The sequence below is a fragment of the Oncorhynchus clarkii genome, chromosome 12 (genome assembly GCF_045791955.1).
Source record: "Oncorhynchus clarkii lewisi isolate Uvic-CL-2024 chromosome 12, UVic_Ocla_1.0, whole genome shotgun sequence".
NCBI classification, from domain to species: domain Eukaryota; kingdom Metazoa; phylum Chordata; class Actinopteri; order Salmoniformes; family Salmonidae; genus Oncorhynchus; species Oncorhynchus clarkii.
Window position 1 is genome coordinate 32,108,753 of NC_092158.1, and position 12,251 is coordinate 32,121,003.

Genomic DNA, 12,251 nt, shown 5'->3' on the forward strand with positions numbered 1-12,251 from the left:
TTTATGCTGCAGTAGTTTATGTGTCGGGGGGCTAGGGTCAGTCTGTTATATCTGGAGTATTTCTCCTGTCTTATCCGGTGTCCTGTGTGGATTTAAGTATGCTCTCTTTAATTCTCTTTTTCTCTTTTTCTTTCTTTCTCTCTCTCGGAGGACCTGAGCCCTAGGACCATGCCTCAGGACAACCTGGCATGATGACTCCTTGCTATCCCCAGTCCACCTGCTGCTCCAGTTTCAACTGTTCTGCCTGTGGCCATGGAACCCTGACCTGTTCACCGGACGTGCTACCTGTCCCAAACCTGCTGTTTTCAACTCTCTAGAGACAGCAGGAGCGGTAGAGATACCCTCAACGAACAGCTATGAAAAGCCAACAGACTTTTATTCCTGAGGTGCTGACCTGTTGCACCCTAGACAACTACTGTGATTATTATTATTTGACCATGCTGGTCATTTATGAACATTTGAACATCTTGGCCATGTTCTGTTATAATCTCCACCCGGCACAGCCAGAAGAGGACTGGCCACCCCTCATAGCCTGGTTCCTCTAGGTTTCTTCCTAGGTTTTGGCCTTTCTAGGGAGTTTTTCCTAGCCACCGTGCTTCTACACCTGCATTGCTTGCTGTTTGGGGATTTAAGCTGGGTTTCTGTACAGCACTTTGAGATATCAGCTGATGTACGAAGGGCTATATAAATACATTTGATTTGATTTGATTTGATTTAAAGCAGTGGCTGTGAATTTATCAGAAGGATCAAATGATTTGGGGCTTAATGCAATTCAGTCATGGTGCCTACTTATTTTGGGGGGTTTGGTAACATCTACTGACCAGCACTGGGGCCTACTCCTTTTATTACTTCAAATAGTTAACATAGGATGAAATATTTTGTTAACAGGGGGTCTCTGTGTTTATTTCAAACATTTGATCGTGGAGCACCACAAACCATTTGAACAGTTTCTTCCCCAGATTTTGTTTTTACCAAAGCACCATTTTCTAATCCATTATCCCCACTGCATCCAGAATACTGGACCTGTAATTCATAGTTGGTGTATACGGTATGAAAGTAAGCATAATTTTTTCAAAAAACAATTAAAATCTTTAAAAAATATATTACCAAAACTTTGGCAGAAAAACACAAACTATATGGAGTACAATGTCAATCCTCAACACTTTTTAGTCAATTAGACATTGCTCCTGGGATAATGGTGTCTTTGAATATGGTAAAAATTGCTATGGCAATGCAAGTGCCTCTTGGCACTCAGGTTTTAAAGATGGCGCCGAAGAACATGGCTAACATTTTACCAATTGTGCAATTTTGTAATTTTTTAGCATTTTGTGTAACTTATTTTAGCACTTTGATATATCAGCTGATGTAAGAAGGGCTATATAAATACATTTGATTTGATAAAAACTAACATTTTTTTTAAATTAAAAAGTTATCTTTTTCGATAAAACTATATTAAATACACTGCTCAAAAAAATAAAGGGAACACTTAAACAACACAATGTAACTCCAAGTCAATCACACTTCTGTGGAATCAAACTGTCCACTTAGGAAGCAACACTGATTGACAATAAATTTCACATGCTGTTGTGCAAATGGAATAGACAACAGGTGGAAATTATAGGCAATTAGCAAGACACCCCCAATAAAGGAGTGGTTCTGCAGGTGGTGACCACAGACCACTTCTCAGTTCCTATGCTTCCTGGCTGATGTTTTGGTCACTTTTGAATGCTGGCGGTGCTTTCACTCTAGTGGTAGCATGAGACGGAGTCTACAACCCACACAAGTGGCTCAGGTAGTGCAGCCCATCCAGGATGACACATCAATGCGAGCCGTGGCAAGAAGGTTTGCTGTGTCTGTCAGCGTAGTGTCCAGAGTATGGAGGCGCTACCAGGAGACAGGCCAGTATATCAGGAGACGTGGAGGAGGCCGTAGGAGGGCAACAACCCAGCAGCAGGACCGCTACCTCCGCCTTTGTGCAAGGAGGAGAAGGAGCCCAACACCATGCAGGACGTTTGGCATTTGCCAGAGAACACCAAGATTGGCAAATTCGCCACTGGCGCCCTGTGCTCTTCACAGATGAAAGCAGGTTCACACTGAGCACATGTGACAGATGTGACAGAGTCTGGAGACGCCGTGGAGGACGTTCTGCTGCCTGCAACATCCTCCAGCATGACCGGTTTGGCGGTGGGTCAGTCATGGTGTGGGGTGGCATTTCTTTGGGGGGCTGCACAGCCCTCCATGTGCTCACCAGAGGTAGCCTGATTGCCATTAGGTACCGAGATTAGATCCTCAGACCCCTTGTGAGACCATATGCTGGTGCGGCTGGCCCTGGGTTCCTCCTAATGCAAGACAATGCTAGACCTCATGTGGCTGGAGTGTGTCAGCAGTTCCTGCAAGAGGAAGGCATTGATGCTATGGACTGGCCCGCCCGTTCCCCCGACCTGAATCCAATTGAGCACATCTGGGACATCATGTCTCGCTCCATCCACCAACATGGACTGTTGCACCACAGACTGTCCAGAAGATGGCGGATGCTTTAGTCCAGGTCTGGGAGGAGATCCCTCAGGAGACCATCCGCCACCTCATCAGGAGCATGCCCAGCCGTTGTAGGGAGGTCATACAGGCACGTGGAGGCCACACACACTACTGAGCCTCATTTTGACTTGTTTTAAGGACATTACATCAAAGTTGGATCAGCCTGTAGTGTGGTTTTCCACTTTAATTTTGAGTGTGACTCCAAATCCAGACCTCCATGGGTTGATAAATTTGATTTCCATTGATAATTTTTGTGTGATTTTGTTGTCAGCACATTCAACTATGTAAAGAAAAAAGTATTTAATAAGAATATTTCAATCATTCAGATCTAGGATGTGTTATTTTAGTGTTCCCTTTATTTTATTGAGCAGTGTATATTCACGTCACCAAATAATTGAATAAAAAACATTGTTTTGCAATGAAGGTCTACAGGAGCCTCAACAGCACATAGGGTAGCGCCATTGTGTAGCCGGAGGACAGCTTACCCCCTTCCGTAGACTTACATAGTAATTATGACAACTTCCAGAGGACGTCCTCCAACCTATCAGAGCTCTTGCAGCATGAACTAACATGTTGTCCACCCAATGAAAGGATCAGATAATTAATCTAGTACTGAAAGCATAAGCTACAGCTAGCTAGCACTGCAGTGCATAAAATGTGATGAGTAGTTGACTCAAGGAGAAAGACAATAGTTTAACGGTTTTGAACAAGATAGAGATAGAGTTGGTAATTTTTTCACTTTCACTTACTTAGCTAGCAAATGCAGCTAGCTAGATTAGCCTACTTAAACACCATGCTCACAGGGGATGCTATGTTAGCTAGCTGGCCAACACAACACTGGAACTCTTCCAAGTCAAGGTAAGCTTTTCATTTGACTAATTTATGAACGAGACCGAATCGTAATACAGGAAGTTGAATACACAACAGCCGGACCGGTTAATGACAGTAAAAAATCATTAGCGCCATGCCGCATTCTAAGAAGTATGTTTTACTCATTGATTTCTATTTTTTTGTTACTACTGGTATATAATTGACATATGTTAAATAAAGGTTCAATAAAAATATGGGTCTAGTTGCAGGTAGAAATATTACATGTATAACATTTAAAACTATACTGAACAAAAATATGTCAATTGTTGGTCCTATGTTTCATGAGCGGAAATAAAAGATCACAGAAATGTCCAATATGCACAAAAAGCTTATCTCAAATTTTGTCCACAAATTGTTTACAATCGTGTTAGTGAGCATTTCTCCTTTGCCAAGATAATCCATCCACCTGACAGGTGTGGCATATCAAGAAGCTGATTAAATAGCATGATAATTACACAGGTGCACCTTGTGCTGGGGACAATAAAAGGCCACTCTAAAACTTGCAGTTTTGTCACACAGCACAATGCCACACATTTCTCAAGTTGAGGGAACATGTATTGGCATGCTGACTGCAGGAATGTCCACAGGAGTTGTTGCCAGATAATTTAATGTTAATTTCTCTACCATAAGCCACCTCCAACGTCATTTTTAGAGAATTGGCCTCACAACCGTAGACCACGTATAACCAACCACGCCAGCCCAGGACCTCCAAATCCGGCTTCTTTACCTGTGGGATTGTCTGAGTCCAGCCAACCGGACAGCTGATGAAACTAAGGAGTATTTCTGTCTGTAATAAAGCTGTTTTGTGGGGAAGAACTCTTTCAGATTGGCTCCCCAGTGGGTGGGCCTAACCACTCCCAGGCTCACCCATGCCTGCGCCCCAGTCATGTGAAATCAGTAGATTATGGCCTAATTTATTTATTTCAATTGGCTGATTTCCTTACATGAACTGTAACTCAGAAATTGTTGCATGGTGCGTTTATATTTTTGTTCAGTATATATCAAAACTGTCCTGCAAGTCAACAACCTACATCAAACAGACTCTTAAGTTGTATTATCACTTCTGAATGTTATTAAGGTGAATGTTCAGGATGTTCCTGGGAATCCTCCTGCACTGTTATCCTACAAACTCAACACAGCGAGCCACAGTATTGCATAACTGAAGTATGGGTCATGTATTGGAGGTAGGAGCCTTACAGATGATCCTTGTCAATGGGGTGACGTTGAGTCTCTTTTCTGCGTCGGCTGTCATGAGGACCAGTGCGTCCGCCCCGTCGTTCAGCGTGCTGGCATTGGCTGCAGTCACTGTGCCTGGAATCCAAATCACCAATCAGAATCAACTTAATCTGCACACAGAGAGGTTTGTCTCAAGCACACAAATGATTGAATGTTTGAATGAGTCTCTGTCCTTAAGAAAACATGGTAGTTTTATTTATGAAGCAGTTCTCTGAATGCCAAATAGCATCGGTTACTTTGGGCTATCAACCCAATACTTGAAAAAACAGACATTGAAATGTTGGTCTCTTTTTGTCTTTCTGTAAACTCAGATCCCCTCTTGGCTCACCATTCTATCCCAGGTAATGTAGCAACAGACATGCAGCAGACACCGTTTCAGAAGGCTATGCACTCAGACTATGGTACTTACCATTCTCTTTATGGAATACTGCTCTCAGGGGGACTTTGCTGAAGTAAACATGCCTCAACTCCTCATCCTCTGACACTATTTTTTTATTCACATTATCAAACAGTCCATTTATTTTTTCCAACGGGGCTATACATTTGGGTGAGTTTTTCTATCGCCCGAGTAGCCTCAGTTCACTGTTAAAAATACAATTAAACCATCTTGTGTTCAGCGAAATAACAACACAATGTCAAATACAGGCACCCTAGTCAAATAATGAACATCCAATCACATTAACCGTTACTCTGTCATGGGAATTCCACTATGTAGCCAAACGTAGCTGCACAGTAAAAATGTAAGTGTTAATTTAACTCCTATAGAGTTGAATTCAACACTGTTTCAGATAACAATTGGTCCCAGTCTACATAGTGTTAAAGTTACTCTACAGGTAGTGTCATATTTTCAGAGTTAATTTGACTCAAATTGGTTTTAAAATTCACACACAAATGTGTAACATTTAATAATATTTAACACAGGTTTAGTTACAATCTCCAGTGTTATTCAATCACTCTTTTTAGAGTTAAGTATTATCAAAGTTGAGTTAAAATTGACACTTGTTTTTTTTTCTCTACTGCACAGTAGGGTTACCCAATTACTTAACTTGGTGTCAATGTATGTGAATAAACACAATTACACATGATAAAAGTCCAACATTTATTGTAAATGTCATCCATTTCAATGTTAATGGCACATCAATCCATCCCTCACCTTGCCTTTAATCAGTGTAACCATTTACACATCAACGTCAACATCACAAGTGACAAGCTCACCAGAGAAAGCAATATGGTCAACAAAAAGAGATGTCATTCATTCCATACAACATTTGTATATCAAATGGTCTATGATAATGCAGGTTGTTGACATGAAAGAAAACAAAATCATGTTTTGACTTGGTTACTTCATATGCATGGAAAGGTTCTTGAAAAGCTAGAGTAATTAAAGGCACAGTGAACAGCAACACTTTGCCATTTTATTATCAAAACAGAATCAATTTGATAAAACAGAGACATTTCAGATTCAATTTTACCACAGATAATCAGGCGTAGACGGTAAACAAAGCCATGATATTTAACCCAGTGCACTTTCATAAATCAAATCAAACTTTATTTGCCAAATGCGCCGAATACAACAAGTGTAGACTTTACCGTGAAATGCTTACTTATACAAGCCCTTAACCAACAGTGCAGTTCAAGAAGAAGAAAATATTTACCAAGTAGGTTAAAATAAAAAGTAATAATAAAAAGTAACACAATAATAATAACAATAACAAGGCTATATACAGGGGGCACCGGTACAGAGTCAGTGTGCAGGCTAGTTGAGGTAATCTGTACATGTACTAAGTGGGGGTGAAGTGACTATGCGTAGGTAACAAACAAACAGCGAGTAGCAGCAGTGTACAAGGGGAGGTGCGTGTGTCAATGTAAATTGTCCGGTGGTGAATTTTATGAATTGTTCAGCAGTTTAATGGCTTGGGGGTAGAAGCTGTTGAGGAGCCTTTTGGTCCTAGACTTGGCGCTCCGGTACCGCTTGCCGTGCGGTAGCAGAGAAAACAGTCTATAACTTGGGTGACTGGAGTCTCTAACAGTTTCATGGGCTTTCCTCTGACACCGCCTGGTGTAGAGGTCCTGGATGGCAGGAAGCTTGGCCCCAGTGATGTACTGGGCCATTCGCACTACCCTCTGTAGCGCCTTATGGTCAGATGCTGAGCGGTTGCCATACCAGGCGGTGATGCAACCGGTCAGGATGCTCTCGATGGTGCAGCTGTAGAACCTGTTGAGGATCTGGGGACTATGCCAAATCTTTTCAGTCTCCTGAGGGGGAATAGGTTTTGTCGTGCCCTCTTCACAACTCTCTTGGCATGTTTGGACCATGATAGTTCGTTGGTGATGTGGACACCAAGGAACTTGAAACTCTCGACCCGTTCCACTACAGACCCGTCGATGTTAAGTGGGGCCTGTTCGGCACGCCTTTTCCTGTAGTCCATGATCAGCTCCTTTGTCTTGTTCACATTGAGGGAGGGGTTGTTGTTCTGGCACCACATTGCCAATTCTCTGACCTCTCTACAGGCCATCTCATCATTGACGGTGATCAGGCCTACCACTGTTGTGTCATCAGCAAACTTAATGTTTGGCCACACAGTCGTGGGTGAACAGGGAGTACATGAGGGGATTAAGTACACACCCCTGAGGGGCCCCAGTGTTAAGGATCAGCGTGGCAGACGTGTTGTTGCCTACCCTTACCATCTGGGGGCGGCCCGTCAGGAAGTCCAGGATCCAGTTGCAGAGAGAAGTGTTTAGTCCCAGAGTTAGCTTAGTGATGAGTTTCATGGGCACTATGCGCACCAGCTGTTATTGACAAAAAGACACACACCTCCACCCCTCATCTTACCAGAGATAGCGTCTCTGTTCTGCCAGGGAATAGAAAAGTCTCGGTGAAACACAAGATGTTACAGTTTTTAATGTCCCGTTGGTAGGATAATCTTAATTGTAGGTAATCAATTTTATTTTCTAACGATTGCACGTCAGCAAGGAGAATGGAAGGAATTGAGAGTTTACTCGCTCAACTCCGGCTTCTCAGAAGGATCCCCGATCTGCGTCCCCTTTTCCGGCATCTTTTCTTCACGCAAAAGGCGTGGATCTGGGCCTGTTCCAGTGAAAGCAGGAAATCCTTCTCATTGGACTCGTTAAAGGAAAAGGTTTTGTCCAGTCCGCGGTGAGTAATCGCTTTTCTGATGTCCAGAAGTTATTTTCGGTCATAAGAGACAGTAGCAGCAACATTATGTACACAATAAGTAAAAAAATAAGTTACACAAAATGCAAAAAGATTACAAAATTGCACAATTGGTAAAATGTCAGTCATGTTCTTCGGCGCCATCTTTAAAACCTGAGTGCCAAGAGGCACTTGCATTGCCATAGCAATCATAGAACCACCTTTCACCATATTCAAAGACACCATGTTCCCAGGAGCCATGTCTAATTGACTAAAAAGTGTTGAGGATTGACAATTGTACGCCATATAGTTTGTGTTTTTCTGCCAAAGTTTTGGTAATATATTTTTTAAAGATTTTAGTTGTTTTTTGAAAAAATGATGCTTACTTTCATACCGTATACACCAACTATGAATTACAGGTCCAGTATACTGGATGCAGTGGGGATAATGGATTAGAAAATGGTGCTTTGGTAAAAACAAAATCTGGGGAAGAAACTGTTAAAATGGTTTGTGGTGCTCCACAATCAAATGTTTTAAATAAACACAGAGACCCCCTGTTAACATAATATTTTATCCTATGTTAACTATTTGAAGTAATAAAAGGAGTAGGCCCCAGTGCTGGTCAGTAGATGTTACCAAACCCCCCAAAATAAATAGGCACCATGACTGAATTGCATTAAGTCCCAAATCATTTGATCCTTCTGATAAATTCACAGCCACTGGTTTATTGTTTCTTTCCATGAATCCATAATCAAAACTGTATTCTTCAATGTAATTCTGCAGATGTTACATGTTTTTCTTTCAGATAAAGAAATAATAGCTTCAACTCGCAATGGGCCACACCCTCTAAAACATCTTGCATCACATCAACTGAGAAGTTCTCAATTGTGTGAAAATAGTTTAATACGAAGTTCTCAATTGTGTGAAAACGAGTTTAATAAATACGAACGCTTCACACCAAAAATTCCTATTAATTTCCTGAGAGTAGCAGTGTGTATTTATTTAGTTCGCAACACAATCTTCAGAGAATTCTGTCTGAAAGTCATATTTTTCTGCAAGACCGAACCTACAGCAATACCTTGCGCTAAAAGACTCCACCAGGCCAAACAAACTATGTAGGCCCAGATTATTATGGACCACACTGCCACGAACATGACCACTGTATAAAGGAACCACAATGCCATCACTCTCTAACACTTTAAGGTCTCGAACAACAGGAGCAAGGATTGCACTAAATAATTTAAGACCCTCGTCGCTGACCCCGGACTGGGCACCCTCGTCGCGGGCCCCGGACTGGGCACCCTCGTCGCGGGCCCCGGACTGGGCACCCTCGTCACGGGCCCCAAACTGGGCACCCTCGTCGTGGGCCCCGGACTGGGCACCCTCGTCGCTGACCCCGGACTGGGCACCCTCGTCGCGGGCCCCGGACTGGGCACCCTCGTCACGGGCCCCAAACTGGGCACCCTCGTCGCGGGCCCCGGACTGGGCACCCTCGTCGCGGGCCCCGGACTGGAGACCCACGTCGCGGGCCCCGGACTGGGCACCCTTGTCGCGGGCCCCGGACGGGGCACCCTTGTCGCCGACCCCGGACTGGGCACCCTCGTCGCGGGCCCCGGACTGGAGACCCACGTCGCGGGCCCCGGACTGGAGACCGTCGCTGGAGGCTCCGGACTAGAGACCGTCACTGGAGGCTCCGGAATGGGGACCGTCGCTGGAGGCTCCGGAATGGGGACCGTCGCTGGAGGCTTCGTGCCATGACCCCTCACTGGAGGCTTCGTGCCATGGATCATCACTGGAGGCTTCTTGCCATGGATCATCACGGGAGGCTTCTTGCCATGGATCATCACTGGAGGCTTTGTGCCATGGATCATCACTGGAGGCTTCTTGCCATGGATCATCACTGGAGGCTTCGTGCCATGGATCATCACTGGAGGCTTCTTGCCATGGATCAAAACTGGAGGCTTCTTGCCATGGACCATCACTGGAGGCTTCTTGCCATGGATCATCACTGGAGGATTCTTGCCATGGATCATCACTGGAGGCTTTGTGCCATGGCTCATCACTGGAGGCTTCGTGCCATGGATCATCACTGGAGGCTTCTTGCCATGGATCATCACTGGAGTGAGGAGACGTATGGGCAGTCTGGTACATGGAGCTGCCACAAGGCTCACCAGGCTGGGGAGACATACAGGAGGTCCTGTTCTTGGCAGAGGCACCAGATACACTGGGCCGTGGAGGCGCACTGGAGGTCTCGAGCTTGGAGCCTGGTTTCCCACAGTCAAGTCCTGTGTGTAAACTCTACATAGTTATGTTCTGTGGGTGTCACTGAGTGAGCTGATACACCATTTCATGGGTGCAGGTTAGGCTGTTAGTGTCACGCCCTGGCCATAGAGAGGCTTTTATTCTCAATTTTGGTTAGGCCAGGGTGTGACTAGGGTGGGCATTCTAGTTTTGTTATTTCTATGTTTTCTATTTCTTTGTTTTTGGCCAAGTGTGGTTCCCAGTTAGAGGCAGCTGTCTATCGTTGTCTCTGATTGGGAATCATACTTTGGCAGCCTTTTTCCCACCTGTGTTTTGTGGGTAGTTGCTTTCTGTATAGTTTATGCACCTTACCGAACTGTTTCGGTTTCTTCACTTTGTTATTTTGTTCAAGTGTTTTGGTTAATAAAGAATCATGAACACTTACCACGCTGCGTTTTGGTCCGATCCTCATTATGACGAGAGCCGTGACAGTTAGGCTGTAGTGCATATAAGTATGCCTCCAATGCAATTCTGAATTCAAATACGTCCACAGTGTGTTCTACTGATTTGTCAAATTAACTAATAATTGTCTTCTGTTTAATTTATATAACAACATTCCTACCTTGTTTAGCATTACTGGTCCAATTGTGGCATGTTTTCGAAAATGTTATCCTTTTGCATCAGTTTCAATAGGGCCTTTTCTTTTGAAGGCAAATCGCCAATTCCACTGTTGTTGCTCACGACACACCGGAAAGGGACTCGACCAAGCACAGAGCCAATCCAATGGACCAATCAGGGCGAGAGGTGTGTATGGAAAATGTGTTATGTCAATGTGCATTGTGGTCATTGTAGTCAGTGATGTTGTAGACAAACTATGATTGTAGACTTGTAGTTCTAGAAACGTTCCACATTAAGGAAAGCGCTCTCTTTTAGACATTTGAAGTAAACAAGAATGGACATGATTCATGAACATTATTCCTTTGCTATTCATTCAATGCAAAGTCTCTCCTGACTTTTACTTAAATAATATTATTATATTAATGATATCTGTGCCATTGGAAATTTTAGATTGTAAATCTTGGTGAGGCAAAAAAACAAAAGTTTTAAATGCATGCCAGCGAAGCAAAAACACCACACTAAACAATACATTAATTGCACTATAACGGTGACAAAAGGTGCCCACAAACTGTTAGGGCCTACACAGAGCTTTCTTTTCAGCACCATGGAGTGGATCCTTACAACTGCTACACCTGGCTATCACCGTAGACTTGTCTGGCAGCAAAACAGTTAATTTAGCCTCATTTACTGCCTTTTAAACAAATGTGCCTTTTAAACAAATGTGGTTTCTACTGACAATTGAGATGTACAAACTGTGGCATAAGGGGACGACGAGTGGATAGAAGGCAATCCATCATTTAAATTAAGATATTAATGAGCAAGCTAGGATGGACGTACTCAATATAACTATTTGTTCAGCACTTTTCAAAATGGACAGCGACAGGATTCAGAACATGGGCCGTTCTTACAATATTCTCCCTGTACACCAAGTCAGGTGGATAACGAAAGGGAGCATTTAAACAGACAATGAAAGCTCTTACAATATTCGATGATGACATTTTTCTAAAGCAGGCTATAGGCTACATGTGCACCACCATGTCGGAATAGTAGGCTAAGTTTTGAAGGGGAAAGGGACCAAATTATTATGGTGAGGCACATGGGCTACTAACAGCTTACTACACAACATACACTTTGTATTACTTTCTTAGCTACAGTATACATATCTGGCATATTGCATAATTTATGCAGCAGCATACAATAGATTTTTGCACTCATCTTGTTGTGCTCACTTGAACAGGAAGGTGACGCGGCGGTCATTCTTGAGGGCAAATTATGTCATCAAACTTTGTCATCAAAGTCTAACTTTCTCTTGATTTTTTGTTTTTTCAAGACAACTGACTTTTTAAAGGCTCAACTCTCAAAATAACAAGGTTGAATCATGACGTCAGTGATCTTCACGTCGGCGCTCTAGAAAGAGGCCCAAGTTCCCGACTTGGAATTTTGAGTTGGATGACCATTCAAAACGTAGTGTACCCATGAGTGACAGAACACTGAGCCAATTACGGCGCAGCTAGAGAACATTACCAACCCCTACACTCTTTATTTTCTGCTGGCTGCCCCACCACCACAGAGAGCACTAAGCTAGGCTGAAACACCT